General features: G+C 32.9%; 2 pseudogenes; both read left to right on the forward strand.

Annotated features, from left to right (window-relative positions):
- Nucleotides 1–5,186: 5,186 nt before the first annotated feature.
- On the forward strand, nt 5,187–5,510 carry LOC124897924 (annotated as a pseudogene).
- Nucleotides 5,511–6,943: 1,433 nt separating this feature from the next.
- LOC107852350 overlaps nt 6,944–7,731 on the forward strand; it is a 41,600-nt pseudogene continuing 40,812 nt past the window's right edge.

Consider the following 7,731-nt stretch of genomic DNA (forward strand, 5'->3'; position numbering starts at 1 on the left):
ATGTCGGTCCATTTAAAATTCTCAGTCGCTTCGGCAAGGTAGCTTATGAGCTCGAATTGCCTTCAGATCTAGCCTTTGTTCATCTAGTCTTCCATGTCTCTTTGCTCAAGAAGTGTATAGGTGACCCAGTAGTTGTAGTCCCTATTCAGAGCATAGATGTTCAGAACAGCCTCTCTTATGAGGAGATTCCAGTCAAAATTCTAGACTACCAGACTCATAGACTGAGGAACAAAAAAGTCCCTCAAGTCAAAGTTTTTTGGTAGAATCAGTCCATTGAGGGAGCTACTTGGGAAGCAGAAGCAGACATGCATACCAAGTACCCTCACCTCTTTTTCACCGACTCAGATCAAGCTTAAGGTAACAGTTCTCCTTAAGCTTTTCAGTTTTCATGTCTAAATTTTAGTTACGATTTGGTATCAGCCTCATGTTCAGGATTCTATTTTTTTAAACTTGGTACTAAGTACCATTGCATATCCAATTATACGTTCATGCATCAGATTATTCATGTGATCATGCATCAGACATGCATTCTCTTTGTGAGAAGACTCAGTTATTAGAAATCTCAGTCATATAATTAGTTCCATCATGTATTCACGTATTAGATATGTGTAATCAACTTATCATTACTCTCAGTCATGCATTCATGTATGAGCTCAGTCATGAAATCATGCATCAGATATGCATGCTCTGTATGAATCTCAAAAATATCAGTTATGTAGTCATGTTTTAGTGTTCATGTTCAGTATATACTTTGTCTTATCATTTCTCCCCTCTCAGTCAGTCTCATTTGAGGACGAATGTTCCTAAGGAGGAGATGTTGTAATACCCCAAAGTTTCCTAACTAATTTTTTCTCAAGAATGTCAATTATTAGCTTCTAAATTGAATGATGTTTATTCCATGTGGAATTTTCAAAATTTTCACTTTTTTCATGTGGGAAATTCAATAAGCTTTCCATCGTTATAAAATTTACCTAAATCTGATAACCGGGTAAGAAATTATAACTATTTCAAGTTTTCGTCGTAAAATAGCGCCATATTAGTCAGTGGCGCACTGCGCCATAGGAGAAAATGGAAATTTTCAAATTCCAATAGGGGTCCGTGATAGTGGTGCATTGCGCCAAACTTCCAGGTCGCAAATGAAGTGGCAATGCGATGGTTCCGCGTCGCACCATCCCTCAATTTCCCAGATTCCAGTGACACGGCGCGATAGCGCCGCGTAGCGCCAGGGGTCCAATTCGGGAAAATTTCACTGAAATTAAAAGACGCATTCGGAGTTAAAAGGATCAATTTCCCACCCCTATTTAAGCCTTTTAACACAAGATTCAGCTATTTGGAACCCAAAATATACTAGTTTCTCTCAATTTTCTCTTAAGAACAAGCTAGGATTTCAATTATGGATTCAATTTCAAGAAATTCTCTCCATCAATCTTTGCTAAATCAAGAACTAAGGTATGCGTTGTGTTGATTTATGGATTCCTTTAATCCATAAAGCTCAAAAACCATATTTTAAATTATGAATCATGATATTTATGTTATGGGTTGGTTGTAACTATGTTTATCTTGTTATATGATTCCCAAGTTGAAATATTTATGTGTTTTTCATGAAGCTACTTTAGCAAGTGAGTGAAATCCATAAATTGAATTATTTATAGTGTGTCAATTTGATGATTAGGCCTATGCCCTAAGAGTGCATTCAAGGTGTTTGATAAAATGCCTAGGAGGATAGAAATTATGCACTATAGCTTAATTGTGATCCAAAATGACTTCCATGCTATTCTTATGTATTAAAATTTGTTGTTGGATTGCTCATGAGTTAGCCATATGAAATTATGCTATGTATACATGTTATCTTATTCACGTACCAAGCTATAATAATCAAATGCCTATGAAATATCTTTAATTATTGTATTATGGATTGTTGATGATAGTCATGTATTCAAGCATGTCATATGCCTTGCAGTTTCCTTCCATCGATTCTTGGGGGTACTTGTACCCGAAAAATATAGCTGTGTGCCTAGAGTTTGTGTCATGTTTTCACGATATCCTCAGTCAATCCATGATCTGTAGAACTCAGTCAGTTATGTGACTCAAGAAAGATCAGTAATACAATATTCTCAGTACTATTCTATTAGTCAACGGGACTCAGTTAATTGATTCCAGTTTAGTTCAGTAATCCATGATCAGTGTCTATTCAAATGGGAGTAGGAATTAGCACCAAGTGAACCCAAGGATAGGAACACACACTGTTAGATGAGGGTGTGATTCTTAGAAGTCATCCTTGCCTTCCAGAACTATGTAGCCAGCATAGGTTGAGACATCAACACTGTCAGATGAGGGTTGATGAGGTGGATAAGCACTGTCAGATGAGGGCCCCACCATTCTCTTTTGGAGACACTGTCAGATGAGGGTCACTCACAGCTTATCCTTACCGGTGGTGCGGTATTGACACCCTTCTAATTGGGGTTATAAATTGGACCCCAACTCAGCTATAATGTGTTATTTGGGGTATGTCAGTTAGATAACTACTTCCCATAGTTTTAGTTACAGAATCAGGACTGTCTGATACAATCAATCAGTCTCAATATTAAGACTCAGATAGTTCTACAGAATTTAGGACTATCAGATACAGTCAACTCAAAATAGTATAGAACTCAGCCTGTTCCATCAGATTTAAGACTGTCAGATATCATGTTATCAGTTATATCAGCCATCAAAACTCAGTTATCAGTTATGTTAGTTATCAGTAAATTCATGTTATCATGATCTGAGATATAGTTAATATGTATTCATGTATGTATTCTCACATTCATATTAGTCAGTTAGCTAGTATTGTTCATGCATATGAACCCCATGTATTCAGCCTACCTCACATGCATACTAGTATATTCAAAGTATTGACGCATTTGCATTGTGGTGTCTTGTACCATAGGTTCAGAGACATGAGCTCTAGAGAATCAGTAGCATCCCAGTCTCAGTAGTTAGAGTAGCAGTGAGTCCTCGTCTTTTGAGGACATTATCATTATTTTATCATCTCATTAATTAATTTATTAGTTGGAGTTAGTTGGGAATATGTCCCATCAACTCCTTTTTTAGATAGTTCAGTCAGTTCGAGGCTTTCCAGACTATCATGTTCAGACTATCATGTTATTTCAGTTTTGTTTTGGGTATTTCATACCTCATTCAGATGTTATATCTTTATCAGTTATGTTACAGTCTTGAACCTTATGGCTTTTCAGTTTATGTTTCCACAATCATACAGTATATTATGCAGTATACAGGTACAGATATCAATCATGGGTTAGCTTGTGGTCCTTCGGGGTCATGAGCACCGTGTAGCATTTTGGGTACCAGATTCGAGGAGTTACAATTTTCTTGGTGTACTTACTTTATCAAATGCTCGAGTTCAAAATTATAGAAATCAAAGCTGCAAAAGTTTTTAACTGTGTCAATGAAAGAAAGATAATATCTTTTATTCTCTCCAAATACCATGATGAATAGCCTTTGAGCAGTTTAGATAAACTTCTTTGAGGTATAATATGAGAAGTTTATATAATCAAACTTAGTTATAATTGCTGCACAAATCTAGAATTTAAAAATTAAATATGTCCTTCAAAGTTGATGGAACTGCAATTTTTATTCCTCTGTTTATATGTTCCACTTTGAAACCTCGTACATGTGATGAAAATTGCTAAACAATCATAAGAGTTTATCCTTCATTATAGTAAGAGATATAGTGACTTGCAAATATAGTTAATTATCATATATCTGAGTCTACTTCACACGCCAAAGGCTATAATTTTGGCAAAAATTCACAAATAGGCAAAGTATAAGAGCTATAACTAACTTCCTAGTGAAAGTTCCAATAATTACAAATTATAGGCAAAAGTAGTTAATAGTTATTTGTATATATAACTGAATTATACAAATCAATAGAAAAATAACTTAACTGAATAAAAGATAAAAAATGAAATTTGAAAGCAGTAAATCCCCTTAAATTACTCCAACCTCCCACTAATTGTTTATCCATTACTGAGCATTAAAGCTCATTATCTATGATTTAAGGCATGTATTAAATCTAAAAAATTTATTTTGGGAAGATTAGAGAGAAGGAAGAGGAGTAATTCAACAACCATTTTATCAGGTATGTTCCGAATTCAAATTTTATTTATAAATTCTTGAAATATGATTTTTTTTAAAACCCAATTTTTCAATTTGCGTATATATTGGTATATATCTTTTTTCAATTTGCGAGTATATTGGTAAATCATGGTTGAAATTTCAACAATTTGTATACCGCAATTTCAATTTGTGATTTAACAATAATTAATGATAAACAAATGGGTAATTTTGATTTACCAATAATTTGTATACTTCAATTTCAATTTGTGATTTAACAAACGGTTTTGTATTATTTTTGAAACCTGATAATTTTCTGATTATTTTGAATTCATATTTACTGACAATTTACATACTGTATTTGTTGACAGATTTTTTTTTTGAAAAAAATGGGGCATTTACCAATTGTTCTAAAGCATTCAGGTGTATGAAACTGTTATAGTGAGTATGAAAAAAACTAGTTGGACTCAATTACAATTGAAGAAATAGAAAAATATGATGGTTTGATTCAATTGATTAGTAAGCAACTTTGTATTGAGTTGAATTTACAAACATTGAAATTTGAATATAAAGTTGGCTTTAGTAGTAGAAGAATGGAGATACATAAGGACATGGGGTTGGCATTTTATGTAGTAGTGTGGAAAGAAGAAAAAGGATTTGGAAACTACTCTTTATGTGTTTCTGTATTTGATAAATACATGGAAAAAGAGAGTGATTGCTCGAATGTTGAATGAGATATTTACCTCAAATTCCAACTACACACCTATACTTTATGGGAATCCGATGACCCCCTTGAATATTTTAAAAATGGAATATTAACCCATCTAAAATCTCAAGTAGTGGCCTGCACGCGCTGCCACATCATTTTTTTCTTTTTTTTAATCTAAAAAATTAATTATTTTACTTTATATATTTTCCTTTTCTCTTTATATATTATTTTCTCCTCAACAAAATTTCTCTTTTTCCTATTCCCCATTTTGATCCATTTTCTTCTTCAACTCGATTTCATTTCTATAGATCCTAAAATCAAACAATTCTAAACTCCACAAGAGCATAAACTAAACATTCCAATGGCTCATATGAAACAAATAACTCATAAATCAATAGGAGGCAAAGTAGCAAGGAAGCAATTAGCAACAAAGGCAGCAAGAAAATCAGCACTTTAAATAATTAGCAAACTTTCATTCCAACATTTGGTTCGTGAAATTGTTCAAAACTTTAAGATGGATCTAAGGTCCCCAAGCTCTGTAGCTGCTGCATTGCAAGTGGTGGCTGAAGCGTACCTTGTGGGATTATTTAAGGATACAAATTTTTGTGTGATTCATGCTAAGAGGGTTACGATTATTCCAAAGGATATTCAGCTTGCTAGGAGAATTAGGGGTGAAAGGGATTAAAGTGTGTTGTTTCATTTTGGCTTGTAGCTCTTTGAGTACATAAATTGATGTTTTTTCTATGGTTTGAATCAGGATTCTAAATATATTGTTGCATTAAGAGTTGTTTAATGAAATATCTGTCCGTTTGTTTAAAAGAAAAGAAATAATTTTTCCAATTTGAGCTTGGCATTTCATCAAATGTATGGTGGGTAAGAACAGGGTAGTGAGCTTATGTGGGTATTGTTATGTTTCAAATGTTTGAAATGCATTTGAGCTTATGTGGGTATTGTTTTTATCTTCTCCTCCGTTGAATGTTTGAAATGCATTTGAGCCTATATGGATATTGTTGTTATCTGTTCTCCCATCTAATTCTAGTTTGAGGTGGTGTAGCAGTGGTGATCTTTCTTTTGCGGTAAATCAGCTTTTCACCCATGATGTAGTGTTCATATTTTTTTCTTTTATAGCAACCAAGAAAAAGGAGCAGGTATTGTTCGACCATCTTGATAACGCACTAGTATATCAAGAATTTGATGTCTAAAGGGAACTAGTTAAAGCTATTTTGTCAAAAAATTATCTAAAGGGACATTTGAGCAGTCCTCTCAAATAATCAAGAAATATTTTTGATTTTTCGGCAAGAATTCAAGAATTTTACGATGGTGTCAGTGTTAAGTGAAAGTTTATTTGGATTTGGGTTTGACCTGATTTGAAAAATGGATATTTTTGAGTGTTCTAAATACCAATTTTCCCTCAAGAATTATGAGTTTATTAAAAAAAAGTTTCAATATTCTTTGGGCACTCACTCTCTTAAAGTGAGTGAGTTTCACTCTCTTTGCCATGTCAGCTTTTAGTGTGTTATAATTTCAATTTTAAATAGTTCAGGGGGGTCATAGGACCCTACAAAGTATAGGTGTGTAGTTGGGATTTGGGGTAAAGGTTGGGGTTTTTTTTGGCCATTTTCTCTATAAATGGACATGATCAGACAATTATTTTTGATCCAAATCACAATGAAGTGCTCATTGGTCAAGTTTATCAGGATAAAGCCACTTTAAAATCGGTGATGACGCTTTATGCAATCAAAAATAGATTCCAATTCAATACGATACAATCAAATGTAGTCGAGTAAGTGTATTTTTTGTATTAAAGCATTTGTGTGTATATTCTGTACATGTTTTTGTGTTTTGTTAAAAATGTATTTATGTATTCATGTATACATGGTTTTGTGTTATGTTAAAAATGTATTTATGTATTCATATTTGTGTATAACTAATCACATACACTTGTTACTATATGTTACTATTCATACAGAATTAAGTAAATGTAATATTATACGTTAGTAAATCAAGTTAGAAATTTTTAAAAATACAGAAATTTTTTTTGTATAAATTACTAATATATAAGTTTTACATCACAAGTATAATTTGGTGTGTAAATTTAAGGGATGCGATTAGTTGCTAATGGCATCCAGTAATAAAAAGTTTGATTTGCATAAGATTCACCGATTTCGTCAGAAGCATATGTGTCCTTTAAAGAATCAGGTGTATGAGCAAGAATATGTTAGTAGTTCATTGATTGGAGGCATTGTGAAGCAAAAGCTATCCAGACATAAAAGAGTGTATACGGCTAAACACACATATGAGGATATTAAGAATGAGCTTAGATTGGATCTGATTTATACAATGGCCTGGAGGGCTAAGGAGAAAGCTTTGATTTCATTGAGGGCTACAACGTATGATTTATATAACAGATTACTAAGATATTTATACATGTTGGAAAAAACATATCCTGGTTCACACATACGGATGAAAAAACTATAAGACAATGAATTCCTATATGTGTTTATATTGCTCTATTCTTCAATTAAAGGATTTGATTCATGTAGACCAATTGTTATTGTTGATGGAAGTCACCTTAAGGGAATATATAGTAGAACTTATGTGTCAGCTAATACACTTGATGGAGCAAGTTAGTCCATTAATTATTATTTATACATTAATTACACTTTAAACATTGTAAAGGTGTTAGTAAATACAATATTATTTGAAATACATTATCTGGAAAACACATTATAGAATTGTTTATGTATATCTTGATTATGCAGGACATATATTTCCGCTTGCTTATGGAATATTGGATTCTGAGTATTATGCAGCTTGGAGTTGGTTCTTTGAGCAGTTAAAAGAAGCTCATAGTGTAAAACCAAATATGTGTGTTGTGTTTGACAGAAATGAGAGTATTATAAAGG

The sequence above is a fragment of the Capsicum annuum genome, chromosome 4 (assembly GCF_002878395.1).
Source record: "Capsicum annuum cultivar UCD-10X-F1 chromosome 4, UCD10Xv1.1, whole genome shotgun sequence".
Taxonomy (NCBI): domain Eukaryota; kingdom Viridiplantae; phylum Streptophyta; class Magnoliopsida; order Solanales; family Solanaceae; genus Capsicum; species Capsicum annuum.